Source organism: Ursus arctos, unplaced genomic scaffold, assembly GCF_023065955.2.
Source record: "Ursus arctos isolate Adak ecotype North America unplaced genomic scaffold, UrsArc2.0 scaffold_13, whole genome shotgun sequence".
Lineage (NCBI taxonomy): Eukaryota > Metazoa > Chordata > Mammalia > Carnivora > Ursidae > Ursus > Ursus arctos.
The window spans coordinates 62,061,638-62,082,610 of NW_026622797.1; positions in this window are offsets into that span (position 1 = coordinate 62,061,638).

A 20,973-nucleotide genomic window follows, 5' to 3' on the forward strand; every position below is an offset into this window, starting at 1 on the left:
TTAAATAAGCAATGTTTGTCGTCCTTCTTCAGTTCTAATTGTGCCTGACGCTGTTGGCCACGTTTCTATACTTCCTTGGTGTTATTCGTTCTTTTCCTATTTTTACAATCTTTCTTTTCACGCACACCTCCTCTTTCTCCCTTTGTAAATTATGTTTTTCTCAATGAGAACACTTTGTAATTTTGTTCTTTTACTTCTACTTTCTCCCTTTTGTGAAATGATTTTCTTTTTGAAACTCTACGCTTCTGTTTCTCTAATCAGTATCTTTTGTCTAGTTTTGGATCCCAATTTCAACACCAATTTAATATTACCATATATTAACACTAGCTACTATGTCACCCAAACTCAGTGTGCGTCAATCCAAATCCTTTACCTACTCCCACAAATTGGTGCCCATATTCCCTGAGTTTCTTTAGTTTTGCCAATTACACCTTCTAACCCATTCTAGTGCATGTGCTAATAATGACTCAGGGAACACTGAGCCTGAAGCCTCAAGCAGGGAACTTTCTCCTGGGTATTTGCTCACATTTTGCTCCTGTTCAGTCAATTGGTCAGTTATTGCCTCCTCTCATCGCTTTTCTCTCTGTTACTTTGTGTAAGTATTGTAACTAGTGGTGGGTTGCAGGCTTATATTATTTTGGTAAGTGATATAAATAATGTGCTTGATACATAGTATGTGCTCAATAAATATTAGACGCTATAAATTGTTTTATAGCTTTTCTCTTGGTACTAACTCCCACTTCATCTCTCATGCACCTCTCCCAACATTTTCTGCCTTCTCATATTTTACATGTTCCTTGTATTTTGCTGTACCTTCCACTCAAGCGATGTTCAGTTTTGCCAATGACTTTGCCTCGATGTGACCTGCATTGTTTGGATTAGCAACTGATAGCTAGTATTAGTGGTCAAGTTTCTGAATCTTGAACACTGGTGGGCATTTTTGACTTCATCAAGGAAATTATCATACATAAGCATTTATACCTAAATTTACCATTTTTACTGCATAACATTCTAAGAAATTATCTTTTAAAGAAAGGACTTATCTCAAGATTATTACTGCTTTTCATGGTCATAAAGGTGTTGTATATTGTAGGTAGGGAAGGATGTGAGAAACATTGCCTTGAGTGCATGTGTACTCTGATAAAGAGCACATAGACGTTACTGCATCTCCTCAAGTAACAGGACCCCAGGGGCTACATCAGCTACCTTCTACTGCCAGCTAGGCTAATTCTACACAGTGATGAGTAGAGCTAAAAAAAAAAAAAAAATTAATTAGATGGGGAATATAGATAGAATACATAGATTCCTGCCCTAGGAGAGGACATTTAAGATTAGCTACCTTAATAAACTCATGGAAAATTTGGGCATATATATGTCTTTATATTAAGTTGAAATGAAATCGATACTAACAAGAATCATACTTACAGGTTTGGACTTTTGGAAATTCTATAGGAAATTATGTGTTGAAGTAGAATATTATTTTAGGGCCTCTGTAAAGTACTCTCCCACTAAATCTGAGTTGGCTCATGACCTGCTTTAACGAACAGAATGCAGAAGAATTAAAGGTGTACTGCTGAGAATCAAAGCCATAAAGAAAGTCTAGCAGATTATGCTTTTGTGCTCGGGGGTACACCAGCCAACCTGTAAGAAGTCTGACTGCCCCAAAGCTCCCTCTTCTATACTGTGAGGAGTTCAAGCTACCCAACTGGAGAGACCACAGAAAGAATAACCAAAGACCCCAGACAGCAGCTTCTGCTGCATTTTTGGGGGGCGGCCTGCACTAACTCTCCACGGGCATGAGAGAGGCCATCTAAAGACGTAGATTGTGCAGTCCCAGTAAAGCCACCCTGTCGATGCCATGGGGCACACAGATGAGCTGTCACTGTCCAAATCGCAGAACTACAAGCAAACAAAGGTCATAGTTTTTAGTCACTAAGTTTTGAGGAGCTGTGTTATGCAGCCATAGGTAACAAAAACATTTTTTTTTGTCTATATTGAGGTATTTAAATCAAGCTATGACTGCCAGAGTTAATATGATTTCTTTTGAAATGTATTTTAAAAGTACATTTGTGACGTTTTCAAGTGGTAAGGCAAATTGTTTTTTTGTTATTACACCTTGCTGTGAGATTTATGGCTAATAACAATTCAGTGTATGGAGTAATTTATAGTTGTAGGACGAGGACACTGAAGTGGGAGCTTGCCTGTTTAACTATTAGTTGGATATACAGCATAATTAACTAAGTGGGAGCAATAAAATTACATAGCCATGTAATAATTCATTTTGTGTTCATACACCATGTCCAATTTTTTCTACGTTAACCTTTAACCTGTATTTTATCACTCACATTACGAATTTGTACAAACAGATGCTCATTTTATTTTATTTTTCAATTACATGAGGGATCTGGCATGACTATTTATGCAGCTACTTTAATAAGATGTAGCTTTAGAACATTGTTACTGAAAAAGAACAAAATAGTTATGGAAAATAGTATAAAAAAGATTGATACTTCAAAATGAATGTCAAAATAAATTATTAAATTATAGCATTATTTAAAAGTGAATCATAACACATATGCACATGCAATAATAGAGAAATAAAAGGAATAAGAAGAGGCAAATAAACGTTGATCATACTTCTATAATCCCTTGAAAAGCATATTTGTGTAGGGCGAGGTAGGAGACATTGTCATCAGCCAATGTTCCCTAATGACCAATCTGTCCTTTTTTGAATGTGGATGTACTGGTGGGTAGATGATCAGATCATGTCAATTATCTACTTTCTTTAGAATTAAAATACAGAATTTGAAAAGATGGAAGAAAATGATAAACAGAGAACATAATTATTTTTCTGATCTATAATATTTCATTTTTCATTGTCTATTTATATAATACTTAAGTGGAAATATATGTAACTGAAGCAAAATAAATAAGATAATCTTATTTCAAGTTATATATATGTACATTTTTTTAAACCCTGTATTCTCAAGTGGGTGACTTTTCCTTTGTTCAATCAGGCCAATAGGCTAGCATTTACTAGGTTGCATCTTCTTTTTCTGAAAATGGTCCAATTCTCTGCATAAGACAACTAGTTTGGTAATTTAGAAGTTTTGTTGTGACATTTAGAAGACTTCATGCTTATGTAAACACATATATTTGCATACACCATTTTACATCTCCTTTATTTTTTTTAATTTTTATTTAAGGGATATTTTCCAAACATAAATGAGGCAGAGCTAATAGAGGCTGAAAATGTTACAGTGCAGTGATGATCGTGTATATTAGATTTGTGTGCTCTCACTGTATTAATGTTCTTTCATTTTCCCCAAGGTTAGAAAGCATTTACTTTATTTTATATATTTGCCTCTTCTGTTCATAATTGTTTTACCTGTGCTCCTCAGTACTCTATTGGAAAAAACTGGAACTAATAATAATTTTGATTCATAGTACAAATAAATTTCTAGTGATAATAATTAAGAAACTACCCTGATTCTTACTTGACATAGCTCTACAGAGGTTTTGTTGATTGTAGCAAAAATAACTTCTTTTTCAATTTCCTTAATTTCTTGCAGTTTCTATTTAGAGAGCGATACTCTTAAAAACTGCCACTAAGGCTCTATTACGGTTCTGCTGGGGGTTTAACTTATTAGATTTGGACCTAACCTTATCAAACGAGCTTCTAACTAATGATTATACTCTAAAGACCACTTTCACACTAATTGGCTTTCCCTGTTTAATTGTTTTACAAAATTGATAATTTAGTAGAAATATAATAAGCCTTTAATATTTTAGATAATTTGGCCCCTTTGTGGTCTTTAGAGGGTTCTCACTTAATAGAAAATTGGAATGCACATTGTGAAATTTAGGTCTTGCTTTCAGCACATGATTTGTAAAGACTACAGGACAGTATAAAGATTTTGACAATGCTATGGTTTTGTCATAGATGTTAGAATGGTTATGCTGAAGGTTATATATTTTATCTTAAATTTTGAACTGCATAAAAACACTAATTGGAAAATATTTGGTGAGGGGGGGTTTAAATAACACTGCAAGTTTTAAAAGGACTTTTTAATAAATTTTTAATTTTCAATCGAGGCAAAAATCTATTTCCCATTTCATACATTAAATTTGTATCATTATTTACCCAGTTTTACTTTACAATAGCAGAACTTGTTTCCTGATTTCCAGAATAGTACATTCTGCGGAATCAGACTAATATACCACTTTGAATATGCTTGAGTTACTTTATGATATTTATTGGCACTGCTCATTTCTGAACCTTAGACGAAGAGCTGCTCTGAATGCTTTTCCTAACATTTGCTCATGAAGTTGTAGTATGTACTAGAAAATTACTTGCTGCACTGTTTTTTAATAGTTTTTATGTCTGTACCAACATTAGGAAATGAGTTCTGTAAGGACAAAACCCTGTGCTACTTTAGTAGAAACTACCTTGGGACTTGCTGGGACCTTCTATTCCAATGAAGCACTCTGTTTTCCCAGAATGGACTGCAAATGGGAAATCAAAAATAGATCAGTTCAACAATATAAAGTAAATATGCCTTGATTATGTTTTTCTTTTGGACACAAAACATAGAGGTTTTTTTTTTGTTTGTTTGTTTTTTGTTTTTTTTGGGGGGGAGAGAATATAAGACAGAGAATGACCATCCTACCATTTTATGGAGTGAACAAACTACCACAAGATTTGTCATGCTATGTCCATGAAATAAAGTGTTGCTTGTTAGAAGGGTAATGGAATTAAAAAAAAAAAAACTTAGAGTTTTCACCCTTTTCTCCTTTCTTTGGTGAAATTTGGAAGAATATTCCTTTTTGGGGGGGAAGGGTGGCTGCTGGATTGATTTTTCTTAAAGTTTCATGTATACATGTGAAAGTTAATTTTGGATTTAAGGACAAAGTGAAATAGCCCTTATAACCACACTTTGAAGCATTTAGTAAGAGTAAAATAGTACTAAAGACTAAAGGATAAAAGAATAGCCATATTTCATAAAAACAACTTAGAGATCAAATGTATTGACAATTTTTAAAAGGAAATTGTTTAAAGTCAATGTTTGTTTACAGAGTTGCCCCCAAATTTAGATGTGTATTTTCTTCCTTTAGACACTAATTCTATCTACACACTCTCAGTAGCAAACCTAGTCTCTAAATACTTTAAAATAACACCAAATTTCAGAAAATCAACATATAGAATTTTGAATAATACAACTGTAGATATGATTTAGATGTAGTTTAGAATATCGTACAGCACGATCCATAGGGTACATCCCACCAGATACACCATCTAATCTCAGAACCCAGCAAATGCCATCAATAAAGCAAGAAGCGAAGTTAATTACCGGCTTCCATTCAGGGTCCTTTTGCCACTGGTGGCCCATTATAATGAATCATTCTTCAAATTGAGAAGAGATTGACAGAAATTTTATAAACTTTTCACTCCCCATGTCTTCCCAGTGTAATAAGTGCCTGCTGTACACTGGGAAAGTGATTAAATATCAATTTCACGGAAACCTGGGAATAATGTTTAAAAGACTAATGAGACACTATTTTTACTGCTTAGGTACTGTGACTCCCCCATGAGTCAGAAGAACGCCTGTCATTCTAATTAGTCATCATTCGGCCAGGATTTTTTTCCTCTTTCTCTCTTAAAGGTCCCTAATTGGGTTATTTGAGAACTTTAAACTTAGTACATCAGTGGGAGGAATGTTCTTGTAAGATCAATATGATTGCCATGTCAAAATTCTTTTGATTTTTCACACCAGAGGTAAGTACTAATTTTATTTGAAAAATATCACTTGTAATAAATCCATTTCCAACTGACTTTATTGCCAACATGAAACTGATTTTATTAAAAATTAGATTTTCTTAAATGCCTGAAAATGGTGTCTAGTACCAAAATTATGACTATTCCCTTGTATTTGATATGCATTTAAAATTATTATTCCAATTATTCTGTCTATTTGAGTAAAGGGAACACAATACATCTCCTACAATAATATCTGAAGTAGAACCAGTTCCTACGAAAGCAAAAGCAGACAATTTCTTTCTCCAACATTAAAATGAATTGACTCCTTGCAATAGGTGAAGCGTTCTAGTTTCAGGAGAATTTGAAAACTTTATTAAAGCTTTATCATGATCGTTCTAAAAGAGTCAGAGACCAGAGTAATCTTTTTATGGACAACGGGTTGGTGTTTACCTAGATGCTCAGAGAAATATAGAGTTTATTCATAAATACTTTCAAAACAATTTTCAAATTTATAGGGTATAATAAATATACACTATAGCTATTTAACCTCAGAGGTAGATGAAACCTGAGAAGTAATTTACTTTATTCTCCCATCCAGAGTTTTATAACCTCTCTCTGATGGCCTTTAAAAGGTTAGAACTATATTTCCCCTTTCCTCCAGTTCTTTGGTGGATTTTTACATCTGAGTAGGGACTGGGGCATCTGGGTGGCTCAGTCAGTTAAGCGTCAGACTCTAGATTTGGCTCAGGTGATGGTCTCAGGGTTGTGAGACCAGCCCACGCTCCATGCTCAGCAGGGAGTCTGCTTGAGATTCTCCCTCCCCACCCTGCTCATGTGTGCACTTTCTTTCTAAAATAAATAAATAAATCTCAAAATATAAAAAATAAAAAACAACCCTAAGTAGGGACTGACATTTACCTTTACTAAAGTTCTTCTTGTTAGATATGACCCACCTATCCAACCTATAAAAAATGTTTTTTTGTATACAATTACGCCATTTGAATATCAGCTATCCCCTCCAGCTTTGCACCAACCTGAACACCTATGAGGCTGCCACTACTGTCTCAGTAATGTCCTTGATAAAAACTCTGAAGAGGTAGTGTTATGATTTCTGTTCAAAATGACATTGATGTATGCATAAACCTGGATTTTCAATCAATTATTAATCTATTTAAGAGTTTTCTTCCAACTCACATTCTCCCTTTTTTTCTGCAAGGTTTTTTTTGTTTGTTTGTTTGTTTGTTTGTTTTATGAGCGGCTTTGAAAAATGTTTTGCAAAGAAATCTAGAAATGCCTGTGAGTGGCCTCTCACAATCTAATAACCCTATTAAAAGGCAAGTGTCATCTGACACCAGTGATTTCTTCTGAAACTTCTTTTTTTAATTGGGACATTTCTGTTTCCAACATTCTGGCTTCTTTCCCATTCTTTATGTATCTCAGTATAGGCATAGGTCAACAAAATTATCTATAATTTTCTCTTTACTCTCTTATATGAATCACTCAGGCAAACAGGCATGAGTTCATCCATAGAAGCTAAATTCTCTTGCAATCACCTCAGCGCTAACAATTACCTTAATGTTACTTCTTCTCAAAGTTAAATCTATATTCTAAAAATACACACCCAGAGAATAGCCGAATCAAGCTTTCCTTTTCAAACAATACAAAACTAAATACTCATTAGAGAAAGTACAATAAAAAAAACTTAAATAAAAAAGTAAAACTGAACTTGGAGAATGCAGAGCCACACATTGATATCTATTTAAAATTTCCAGGTTTTTGGAGTTACAATTTTTCAGGTAAAGCTACCAATAATCAGTCTATTAGGAATACATAAGAATGATAGGAAAAGACTACATCAGCTTTGAAAAAAAACAAAATTGAATTTACATTTTATATATACATATGTATATAAAATGCTATATCTCTCTATATATCATCTATCTATCCTAGACACATAAATAAATTGGATCATATATTAGGTATCTCATCAACTGTGCTTTGGGTTATAGAACAGACAGATTCTGTTATAAAACACTCTAGTGAAGATATTATATTAAACGCGATAATCCATTTTGGACTTTTCCCTCTTGGTTACCTCTAATTACTGGAATATTATTCTCTGAATTGGGCCATTTGGGAAAATGTATGCAAAACACACACATATTACCAACTCAGGTGATTTGTTGCTATGTTTTCTTAAATTTAGATGTCCCATAACATGATTTTATTTACTACATCTTTTTGTTTGTCTTCATATCATCCATGGGCTAGAATAATCTACTAAATTATGTTGAATGTTGAGATGTAGGACAGATTTTGCCAACAAAATTGCTTCTTCCCTTGAGCAATCGAATATTACAATCACATAACAACTACGATAAATGTTTCCTACATCTAAAATGGTCAGAACTGTAGAAAGACTTCTCTATTTTCTGAGTCTGAAAAGCTAATACGCACCATGTTCCTGGCAGATTATTTCCCAGTGTGCATTGTATTGATTTAGATCCCGAAGTATGGGATCATCATTATTAAAAAAAAAAAAAAATGTTATTGAGAACTTATTTCCAGCATGTAGTTTTAGCAAAGTATCATGCTCTTTGTCTCAATTAAACTCAAGGTAACTATATGAAACACATTTTCAAAAATAAGATGGCAAATCAAACAATAATGACCTAAGTATGATTATGGCCCTTGGAAAAAATGCTCCTGTTATCTTTCCTGTACCCATAATTTTAACCATCTTTTCCTTACAAAGTGAAGCCATGATATAAATTTTTCAGGATATTCAGGTTTTTATAGATTTTCCTCACATATAGATTCAATTAATTGAATCAAATTTGCTTAATCAGGTACTGCCTAAGGGAATAATTGCATTCTTGCATACTTGTTCTGAATCTGTATCACTGGTAATTAGAGGGTTTAATAAGGGGCTATGTTTCAGTAGTTAAAAACTTTTATTTTTAATTTGTAAATAATGTACAGTGACTTGATGGCTTTTCGTGATCATTATAGTGCTTGTTTGGAGATTTTCAATAGAATATATGAATTTTTAATGCAGTATATACAGTTATAAGGTCATTGGTTAGGAAAAAGTCAGGAAGGATTTGGTAAATGACCAGATACAAAGTAATGGATGAAGGGGAATATTTAAATGGAAGATCAATTTCACAAAGAAATCTATTCTATATGTCCTATAAGGTTATACAATTGTTTTCCTTACTTCGCAATTTCAGTGGTGTAGAGAAACAATTCAGACAAAATGGCCAAGGAAAATGCTTACAGGGGTAGATATGCTTTTGCATATGTGAATTTTTTTCCTCTATTTATCCTTATCTTTAGCTATTTATTCATTTCAAGGACAAAGTCACACGATTTTCTTGAATAGGTCAACTATGCTTTTGTGAAAATTTCTAACAACTGATTAATGGAGAAACAAGTGGAGAAACAACGTGGTGCATATTTGGATGGTGGCTGAGTGCTGATTTCCTGCCCGCTCAATGCTCTGATTCCACATCTCCTTTTTTCTGTATACTATTGGAAAACACAATCAAGATGTTCTAATCGCCTTAGCATTCTTAGGCTTACTAGCAAGTGCACAATATATTATGAACAGATGTTCAGCTTAGCGGGAAGTCTCACTAAAGACCTGATATCCTGATCCTTTCCAGAAAATGTATAGCATCTGGCATGTTTGAAATAGAACTGCTCTCATTTATTCATCCATGGAATGATACTCCTGTGTGTTTAGTTACGATGACTCACTTTTCTGGGGATGACTTAACTCAATTTTTCTTATGAGAAATAACTTAGAAGAATTGTCAGGGAAAATACATGAAATAAGAAAATGGCATCATGCATTAAGACCATAGCTGGCAGCAGTATTGCCTCTATTTTGATTTTGGGTTGATCACTGGCATTTTCAGGATACTGTATTTTATTTCAGGCCTGTTCCACATATATGCTAAGGAACAAGTAGAATTTCAAAGAATTGGTCATTTTATTCATGTTCTTACTTGCCTAAATATTCATTCCTTTGTGGAGTGCATTAAAATTTGCTTTGTCTTTTTAAAATGTCACTCAGGAACGTATTCATAGAACTGTTTGTTTTATAACTCTGTTTTTCTTAAACCGGTTTCTAATACTTTAAAGTTTTCGAGGCTCAGCCACAACAGCCTGCTTCAAACTTTACATTTTCATTCCATTGTCCTGGAATTCAGTCGTATACAATTAATAAATTGTTTTATAGAACACATCAGCCAATATTAGATAATGTAAAAAACATCATTAAATTTTCTACTTTTAAATTGAGAAGCAGCATCCCTAGGAATTGAAAAAAGTACAACAGAGGTGTTTCTAAAGGTATCCCTAATACATTTTAGAGCCTCCTAAAATATCTTGGACATACAAATTATTTTTCTTCCAAATGTTCAACATATTCAATTTGGGGGAAAAATAAATGTAGATGAGAAAAAGAAAGAGAGAGAGAAAGAGAGAGAGAGTCAGTCTCACAGTCACTGTGACAAGACCTGGGAAGGAATCAGGAAAACTGACTGAAGATGTTGAAATGTGACTGGTGCTTTTATCAAAACAACCAACCAAACAAACAAAACCTTGTAATTGTGAAGGAACAATGTAAAAAACAAACAAGCAAACAAGCAATATGGTGGAAGCCCAAGAAAAGTAGAAATTAAAAAATATAATTAAAAGTAAAGAGACAAGGAAGAAAACCATTGACGTGTAATGTGAATTAACTAGAGTAAAAAGGAACTTTGGAGGTATCAATGTTGATCAAATGAAATACCCAAGCCATCATTTCAATGTTCGGTTTTTCCTGTAAGACAGCCAAACACTAAATATCAAATGTTTATCCACTATCTTTCTATTATGGTCTACCTCCTAAGCAGAAATAGTAGGTAGAGCTAGCATAGAATATAATGCATTCTAAAATATGTGTTTAGGATTAGGTGTAATTGCAAGTGAAAGAAACTCTGGTTTAATCAAGATTAAAATTTATTTCCCTCTTACATAGAGGTCTACATCAGCATTTTAAGGACTGGCATGGTCTGCATTATTATCAGGTGTATCTTATTATCCACCTTTTTCTTTATCATACTCAAAACTTGAATTTTAAGTGACTTTCAGTTTCAGTCAATGGGTCTATAATTGCAACTAGCAAGAAGGGGGGAAAGGGAAGGAATTGGGTACATTCATCCCTCTTAGGGTTTTTAGAAGTTGTACATGCCATTTGTTTCCACAACCCATTGGCAAAAACTTACTTACATGTCCCCTAGCTGCAATGCAGATTGGACATTATAGTATTTTTCTCAAGGAGGCCCTGCTAGCAATGAGGAGGTGTACTACCACAGAAAAAAAGACTGGACCTCAGGAAACAAATAGCAGCATCTATTACACTTGTGTTTCAAAAATATCTGCCAATCACGAGTAAAGAGAAATTAGGAGGAAAAAGGGCATAAGCTTTGAAGTGCAATTGGAGATAATCACATATGGTTTGAAATTTGTGAAAATAAGATTATTAAGAATTATCATATTGAGGGGTGCCTGGGTGGCACAGCGGTTAAGCGCCTGCCTTCGGCTCAGGGCGTGATCCCGGCGTTATGGGATCGAGCCCCACATCAGGCTCTTCCGCTATGAGCCTGCTTCTTCCTCTCCCGCTCCCCCTGCTTGTGTTCCCTCTCTCGCTGGATGTTTCTATCTCTGTCAAATAAATAAATAAAATCTTTAAAAAAAAAAAAGAATTATCATATTGATTTTTCCATAAGTACAGAATTTGGGATGTCAAATTGCATCTTTTTAAGAATTCTGAAGCGTTGAAAATTGTCAATGAAAAGTCATACTCTGTTTATGACTCATTTGGAACACTTCTAGAAAATTGGTCTTAGGAAGGAGATTAGAAATTGTCACATCTCTGTCCCAATCTTAATTGGAATTTTCAAATATTTTTATGAGCAAATGCATTTGAATAAGCCATGATTTTTTCCCAACTACAATTTTGTCACTTTAAATACAGACACAACATTAGAAAGCTACTATAGTCCATCAAAAAGAATGAATAAACCATGAAGCTGAAATATAATTTTGTGCTCTTTTCAGAAAACTCATTTCTGAATGCAATCTAGACCCTGAATAGTTTTACAATGCCAGTGAGTTCAGTCTATTTATGATACCATATTTGAACTTAGCATTTTTTCAGGAATTGTCTTCCTAATTTTTAAGAGAGTAAGTTTAGTTTGAGTATTCTTACATGCAATATTCCATCAGATAAAATCGTGAGTTTTGCAAATGCAAATGATTTTAAGAGTAGCCATTCTCTTTTTTATTAATTAATTAATTAATTTATCTGAGACAGAAAAAGAGAGAGAGAGGTGGGGCGAGCAGAGGGAGAAGCAGACTCCCCGCTGAGCATGGAGCCCAATGTAAGCCTTGATCCCAAGACCTCAAGATCATGACCTGAGCTGAAGGGAGACGCTTAACCAACTGAGCCACCCGGGTGCCCCAAGAGTAGCCATTCTCAATGGTGAAGACAAAAATGCATACCCCAGAACCACCTGAAAAGAGGTGAGAGAGAGGTTCACCACTTCATATTTTCTTTCCTGCCCAGATTCTGATATACCTTCCCACCAAGGGGTGTTTGTGTGTGTGTGTGTGTGTGTGTGTGTCTATGTGTTGGAGGAGGGTAGTGAAGAGTTATTTAAATTTTCCTTATTTAATAACATTCACCCACTTAAAAATATGATTTTCCTTGTTCTGCTCAATCTTCACTTGATTTATCTGGTTGAGAGTGATTTCATATAAATTTATTGTGTCATTTATTCATTCATTTAATTAACATTAGTATATACAAAAATGCATATCTATATGTTCCTTTCTATCTATCTATCATCATCTGCATTCATGCCTCATTTCATCATCCTGTCCCAAACTGTTTATCACTTGAAATAACTCCTCTGATTCCTTCCCAAATCTCCTGTCTACCTTTGCCCCAAACCAACCTCACTCTTATCCAACCCCACTCTTACATGGAGAATGTCATTATACTAGGCAGCCAGTGAGCTCCTCATCACGTCCTTACCCTCTATCTTTCAGACAGGCTTGTTTAGAAGACCAAGGTCACTGTCAGCCTAATCCTGCATTTGCCCCTTCTTTGATGGTTTCCATACTTGGGTACATGGTTCTCTGTGTTTTCTGGTTTTTGGTCATTTTCCTATCTATAATTCACAGGAATAGGTTGAGATGAGCTTCAAAGAATGTAGCAGAATGAAGCCAAAATCAGTAGTGGGCAGATGGCAAGAGTCAGGACAGATGGAAAACTGAAACCAAATTCTCAGAGAGACAGAATACAGCATTTAATTAATTTAAGAAAAAATTAAAGGAGGAAGGGGTTATCATTTATTTCTCACTTTCTCTTTTTTTCTATTTCTCATTTCTCACACATACTCTAATTTAAAGTTCAAGAAACCTGCTAAGGAAGACAAAACAAAAGCCCATGTGTCTGCCAACAAAAATTAAAATAGTAATGTTTTCTTGTATTTGTCTCACATTTTTTCTTCTTAAAAATATTGTACAGCTAAAGACCACTGTTTTGCTCCTCAGTCTCATGCCTCTCCCTCCCTTTAGGCAATCACAATCCAGATTTTGTTACTGTTATATATTCAGAGAAATATACACTTTTTATGTATTCATTAAATATAACATTATTTTTTATTTTTGTAATCTTTTTTGTATTAATTCTTTTAAAAGTTAAAAGTTAAGAATTGTCACTTGCTATGAAGTTTCTGGGATTGTCTGGAAATAATGTCAATGAAAAATTTTCATCTTTTGAAACATCTTGAAATAAAATAAAATAAAATAAATAAAATAGTTAAAATGTGAGGAAGAGCATAAATTGGTGACAAATATCGTATTGGAAGTAAAGGCAGTGCAAAAGCACAAAGCAGATCTGTATCATTTAGAAGGGCAAGGAGACTGGGGAAGGCAGATGATTCTGTCAGGAGATCTCTGATGTAGGAGAATCCTCAGCATTGACAGGTTGAATGAAAAGACCAGACACCCTTTTCCAGCAGGTAATCCGTCCCTATGATCCTATTTTGTTCTGTTCTGGGACCTGAACTGAGGTTCTGACCCTAATCTTGATCTTTAAACAGGCTTCCATTTGTTCTATTAATATATTTACTAGATACTCATTATTTTATCTTAGAGACAATTTTTGAAGCCTGGATCCCATATCCTGTATCCTGATGTTGTTCACTGCTTGCTCAGCTCTACTGACAGTTCTCCATCTCTTTGTTTCCAACGGCACCTAATAACTCAACCCAGATCCCCGATTGTCTCCCTGTTGGATTGTTTGACACCCCTGATCCTGCCAGTCTGATTAACCCTGCCACTGGGCTGAGCTCCGCAAAAAGGGTCTCGCCCCCTCCCATTGACATTGTGCTAGTGATGCAGAAATAATGGATAATGTTTTAAATGCTGCTGACAAGGCAAAGGACATTGATAATGAGAGTAGAGAAGTTAACTTTCTGAAGAGCAAGAAAATTGCTTGGAAGAAGGCTGATTCAGCCTTTGATTCACTAATTAATTTTTGAAAAAGAAGTGTCACAGAGCCCAGGAGGTCATAGAGCTGAACATTCTTCATTTTAGTACAATAAGAAAGAGGTAAATGGAAACAAATACTTGATATCAGAGATTTTCTCAGTAAAGCAAACTCTGCCTATCTCCTGCAGCTAGTATGTAGTTAGCCGTAAGTTCAACATTACAATAACCAGGACCGCAGAACAAAAATTGATATTTATTGTAATGCCCCTTGACCAAAGTGTGTTGTCTTTACTAAGGTAGACAAGTTGATATAATATTTTTGGATTATATTTTTCTCTCAAGAAAAGTTTTTACATTAACAATGCATAAAGATTCAATCCCTTCAGTTTTCTCTTATTATCCACTTAGAAATCTCAAGGCTAATAAAAAATATTTACCAATATTTAAGTCATGGAGCATTTTAATGTACATTTTCTAAAACGAGTCTATTGAATAAATAATGGGCATTTGCTTAAATTATATATATGTCAGTTATTGCCATGATTATCAGAAATTTACAATGTATACATTTTTATTTACATGTATAGAATCAAATTTCCATTTAAAATTATTCTGAAATTTAAGTAATTATCCAAAAGTAATTTAAGTAATTGACCAAAACTTTCTTTTCACATTTTATTTTTAGATTAAACAATATATTTACCAAATATGTTACAAAATAATTATACTTTCCATTTTTTAGTTAAATGATGTAGGTATTCTCTTTGCCTTCAAAAGTTTCAGTCAGAATTTTATCTTCATACTATGACTAATGAAGTCTATTTTCCTCACTTATTATTTGATGGCATATTATTATTTGTCAATAAAAATTTTGAATTGAATTTAATGGAGGTCATTTTCAACCTGATTTTAGAATGGTAACTAAAATGTCATTAAAAACACAGAATGAGGTTTTGTCACAGTTAATGGAGTCCATTAGACTGTTTTGGGGAAAAGAACACAGAATAGAATGAGCACATTTTAATGGTCGCTGTATTGGAAAAACTTGGTATCCATAAGTACAAAGAACTGCAGTTCTGGTATTGTCCTTGTTGAAGGCATTTCTAGTTTTGTAAAATGGTGATATTGATTATAGCCAGAAAAAAAGTCTTATTAAAATTTCATAAGAAATATTATGGAATCCATGTATCTATGGAAATTTTTTTAAAAATCCAAATTCACATGGAATAAAACATGGAATGAAACAAAAACAAGCAGTTACAAACAGCGTTCCTTATTCCTATCACCACCACAGAGACTGCTAAGGACAAGGCACCGACTTGGGATTTCTGATGAAGGCTGACTGATGGGACCTTGGGGGCCTCACATTAGAGACTGCAAACTGATGTATAGGCAAAACTGGAGACAGAAAATATTTTCAGGGCATTTTAGAGATAAGAAAAGCTTTTAGACATCAGTTGGTGATTGCTTGAAAGTTTGGACTTTCAGCAATTTCAGATAGAGATTGGGAATCCAGTAAAAATTAATAAGGGGTGGGGAGGAATAGATATCTTCATACAACTAATAGATCACTGTGGGAATCAGAAAAAAAACAGCAAAAACCTGGAAGAAGACATTTTTAATCCATACACTAAAGCCATTCAACATGATACAAGGCCTCTTTAAAGTTTTTACCCTTAGTAAAGAAGCATTATGTGTATTTTGTTGAATGTAACTATGCCTAAGTTAATTGTATTATAAAGTATAAATAATTCTTATTGTATAATGTGAGTTCAATCATTTTCAATTAATTTTTTTGTCTTCATAAAGTCTCAAATTAGAGTACCCTTCTAAGTATTGCTATGTACAGAATATCTTGCCTGAGTCTACTCAATATAGAAGTAAAGATTCTGCTTCCAGGATAAGCAGACTTGGAAAGATGCAATTAGAACAAAATGTTACATGAATAAGGAGTATTTGAACCTAAATTAAATTAATGAAACTTAATTTAGTCACATGATGACTTTCTATAGACTTTTTCTGAAGGTCAACTATTATAAAACCAATGTTAAAATGAAGCATATAGGGGCCCCTGCCTGGCACAGCGGTTAAGCGTCTGCCTTTGGCTCAGGGCGTGATCCCGGCGTTGTGGGATCGAGTCCCACATCAGGCTCCTCTGCTATGAGCCTGCTTCTTCCTCTCCCACTCCCCCTGCTTGTGTTCCCTCTCTCGCTGGCTGTCTCTATCTCTGTCGAATAAATAAATAAAATCTTTAAAATGAAGCATATAGACAAGTCTAGAAAAGGTCTGCAATACTATTTACCAAAGAGATTAGAAGTATAATAAACTGTATTATGAATAGATAACAAAAGTATATATAATTGATAGACACCCAGAATGCCTCCGCAATTGGGTGGCATGGGGAAAAAGAATAAATGATTATTTACCATTATCCAAAAGCTACCTCTGATGATTAAAGTACAAGAAAGAAAAAAGGAAAACCAAATTCAGGATTGCAGGAAAAAATTTTTTCTCGGATTAACTTCGAGAATGAGGAAAATCTCTATTAGAACTAATCAAATAATATTTAAAGACCTGTGTTTCACTAGAGGAATATTTATATAAGAAATTTATCTTTTATTTAATACTTGCAAGCTTTAGCATTCCCTTTATAGATATGATGTTTTATGTGTAAAATACATTTATGCATAAAATTTATATTCATTATTTACTAAACATTTCAGATTTATAAATGCATTTATAATAATTGCATTTGCTTTTATAATGTCCTTATACAATATGTAGGAGATAAACTAATCAACAGTGTTGCCCTGCTCTGGTCACCACTGCAATCCCTACTGCCAATATGTTAGTATCCTGATGATCTTGCCACTATTTACACTCTGACCACTCCAAACCATAATTACTAATATGTTTACTAGGGTTAAGTCGGAGGCATTGATATGGTAAATGCTGGAATTTAAACTGATTTTTTACAGAAATAGGTGGGAATTCCATTATCTTAATTAAAAATGTTGTCGATTATTTATTTAATTATGGCAATTGAGGTAAACTAATGTTACTAGGTAAGTAAGTAAATGCAGTCACATAAATCCAAAGTCGTTCTATTGTTTTCTAAAGTCTGGCTATAACTATTACCTATGATAAAGGCTAACAGTACATGCCAGCCTCATTGACAAAAGGTTCATCTCATGAACTCACAACAGCCCTGAGAAGTAGTTTGCCATTCCCACTTTATAAATGGGGAAGCTGGAGCTTAGAGATGTAAAAATCACCTACCTTATTCACATGGCCAAAAGGTGGGGGAACCAGATTAAAGTCTTGGCTGAATTTGTACTCCAGAGCTCCATGCAGGCAACACCTACACCCCATCATGAGAGCCTAATGTCAGCAGGTGATAGAACAATGCGGAGGGGAGGGGGAGCAGCTTCACAACTGGTACTTTGTTTTCAGCAACAACTTTTTAAAAAAAGTTGTTTGATTTTTATAAGCATCATCATGTGGTGGTTAAGAGTTCAGACTCTAGTGGTAGACTATCTGAATTCCAATGGTAGCTTCCCAAGTCACCTTCATAACTGTGTTAATTAATTTCTCTGTGTCTCAGTTTCCTCCTCTGTAAAATGGTGACTAAATAGTACCTATCTCAAGGGTTGTTATAAAGATTAAATGAATAATTCACATAAAGTACTTGGTTAGTGCTTGGCACAGGGTAAATTAGTCCCTAGGCTATTATTATCACAAGTCATATTTGTAACATTAAGCTGGCACTGATACAAAATGGCTATATTGTTACATGGTCATTGCTGCAGTGGACCTAACAGGTTTATAGCTGTATATCTATACCCATAACTATCTATATGTAACTTTCTATTCAGAAGTAGAAGTTTTGAAGGAATGGGATTATAAAAAAAAACTGTAATCACAGATCTTTGTACACAGAGTAGACATACAATATTTTTCTAAGAAGTTTCAAAGGAAGAAATTTAAAGGTAGAATTACAGGAATTTAAGCCTGACACTTATACTTTCTAGAATCAACGAATATTTGAATGGAAAGGACATGCAGTGAAATGACAAATAGAATGGCAAAATTCAACTTGCAGAAATTTCAGATAAACTTTTTTAAAAAATATGCACTTATATTTAAAGTAGTTTGTGATAGTTGTTCAGAGCTGTTATGTAATAATCTGAATCTATTCCTATCTGTTTTAAGTGGAGTTTTTTTTTTTATTTGAAATGGAGTTTGTGAATAAGTATGCTTTGCCTATATGGCCTCTGTCTATTATCTATCAAATTAAGGGGTATGAAGTGCACAATAACAAAGTAAAAATAATTATTTGCAGGCTTGCTTCTTTCCGGAATATAAGCATTCACAACTATTCATGCTTACTTCCTTTTCATAAAGGATCATTGCACATTTATAAAAATGTTCTGATCATGCTTTCTATTTAGAACAAAACCAGAGAATAAAGCTTTATGTAGTAGAAAGCAGTTCTTGGTGGCAATAATCTAGATCTATTTTCCTCCTGACATGAAACATCAAAACACTCTTGGATTAGATTTAAATCTCTGGGCTTTACTGATGATGAGCCTATTTTCCTCTTGATAATTGACAAACTCCTAAAAGGATCAGGATTCAGGAGTGGAATCTTTAAGTTAGTCACAGGGTACGATTGTTCAATAAAGTGCACATTCCATGTTTAAACTTCTTTATTAAAACCAGCATATCTGAATTATTGTAGTAGTCACTAAATTTTCCTTTATTGTCTTGGTATATACTCAGATGTTTTATACTTTGTAACCAAATAATTGCATTTTTCAAAGAAGCTCCTGGTTATTTACATATTATTAAATTTTGTGCAATACTAGACTTATTTTCTTTTCATATTTTACAGCTCCTTCAGATCACTCCCTGAGCTTATCTTGTTATCTAAAGGTTTAAATAAGAAGAATCAACACATAATTGGCTAAGTGATAAAATAATGGGGTGTTTAAAATATAGTCCAAAAAATTGAGTCTAACCTCTTTATCAAAATTTAATTTGAAAGTTTGAGTTAAGGAAAAAATTCTCAGAGGCTTGCACGTACCTTTCTTTATGTCCAGGGGAAAACTGTTTTCCTTTGCATAGTGCTTCCCCATTTCATATTGCACCCATACACACCCTCCTCATACACATCCTTCTGCAAGGTAGGATGACAAAGAGCTAGCTGGGATATACCTGGTATATAGGCAAAATGGACAATGTTGTTACTGAAGTCTGGTGTGCACCCAGCTCTCCTATTCAGGGGTCATCTTGCTCAGGCCCATGAATATAGAATGATGCTAGGCTGCAGTTCTTCCTTCAAAGAAAAGATGCAGGTGCTTCAGGCCATTAAGAAACTGAGGTGGGGTCTGAAAGCACAGTAGGAATCAAGCTTCATTCCAAAGGCTTCATTCCTACTTGGAGCAAAAACACACTACAAACATTCAGACTGGGGCTTTTTTGGGATCCAGTTCCATGTGCTATGTCTTAGGCCTCTTGTAGCTCTAAATTGACGATGTCAGTGTGCACTTAAACTGAAGCGCACGCTTGTCCTCTGTCCTCTGACCCTAATATGCTTTTCAGCATTATCCTTTGCATGAGCAAAACTGGCTACTTTTCATTACCTCAGCACTCTCCTGTTTCCAGCTTATTGTCCTTTCTCATGTCTTCTCTCTAGCTAGAATTCCATTCCACAGACCCAATTATGCCTTACAGTGTCAAACCCACATCTGGAGAAACCCTATGTGCCCTTACAAGAAGTAATATTTCTCTGCCCTGAAAAAATACAGCTTAGTGGACATTTATATACACAATTACAGTGCTCTATTTTTTAAAAAAAACTAAATCTTGAAAACATTATTTATGCATCCACAGAATATAGTAAATGCAGTATGTATGTAAAGAAGATAATCTTTATTGTTAGAGTTAAGATGGCAGAGTAGTAGGGGGACCCTATGCTTGTTTCATCCCTTGAACACAGCTGATAAATATCAAATCATTCTGAACACCCAAGAAATTGATCTGAGGAATGAGAGAACAAACTGCACAATGAGAGGGAGAAAAAAGGCTACATTGTGGAAGGTAGGAAATGCAGAGATGTGATTTGGGGGAGAAAAGAATTGGGGTGCTGTAGAGGGGAGGGAGCTCTGATCACAGAGAGAGAGAGTGGGAGAGGGAGAGAGAGAGGAAGCTAGCAGCATGCAGAGAACTGCACAAGAAAAAGACTTCCCCAAAACCACTGACCTGAAAAATGAGAGAGGTTATCACAAGTTTTTACAAGCAGTAGAGCTTAAAATATGAAGTTTTAGAAGTCCCCACCATCACCAGGGTGGAGCCTGGCAGGCATAGTGGTGCTCCTGTGGAGAAGGAAGACAGACCTGGGGGTGGGCAGTGTGGTCTGAGGATCCCCTGGGTTGCACTGGGAGGGACAGGTCCCCTTCTTGAGTGCATTTGGGAGAGGTAGCACTGCCTCTCAGGGGACAAAAGTGCCTGTGGCCACCATTGAGTTGCCCCATTCATTAACATGCGACCAGAAACGCCTGCTGAAGGTGGCTAACCTGGACACTGGCTTTTTGCTGTGCTATGCCATAAATTCCAAGCCCTTGCATGTTTTTGGGACTGCCCTTCTGGGACAAAGTGGC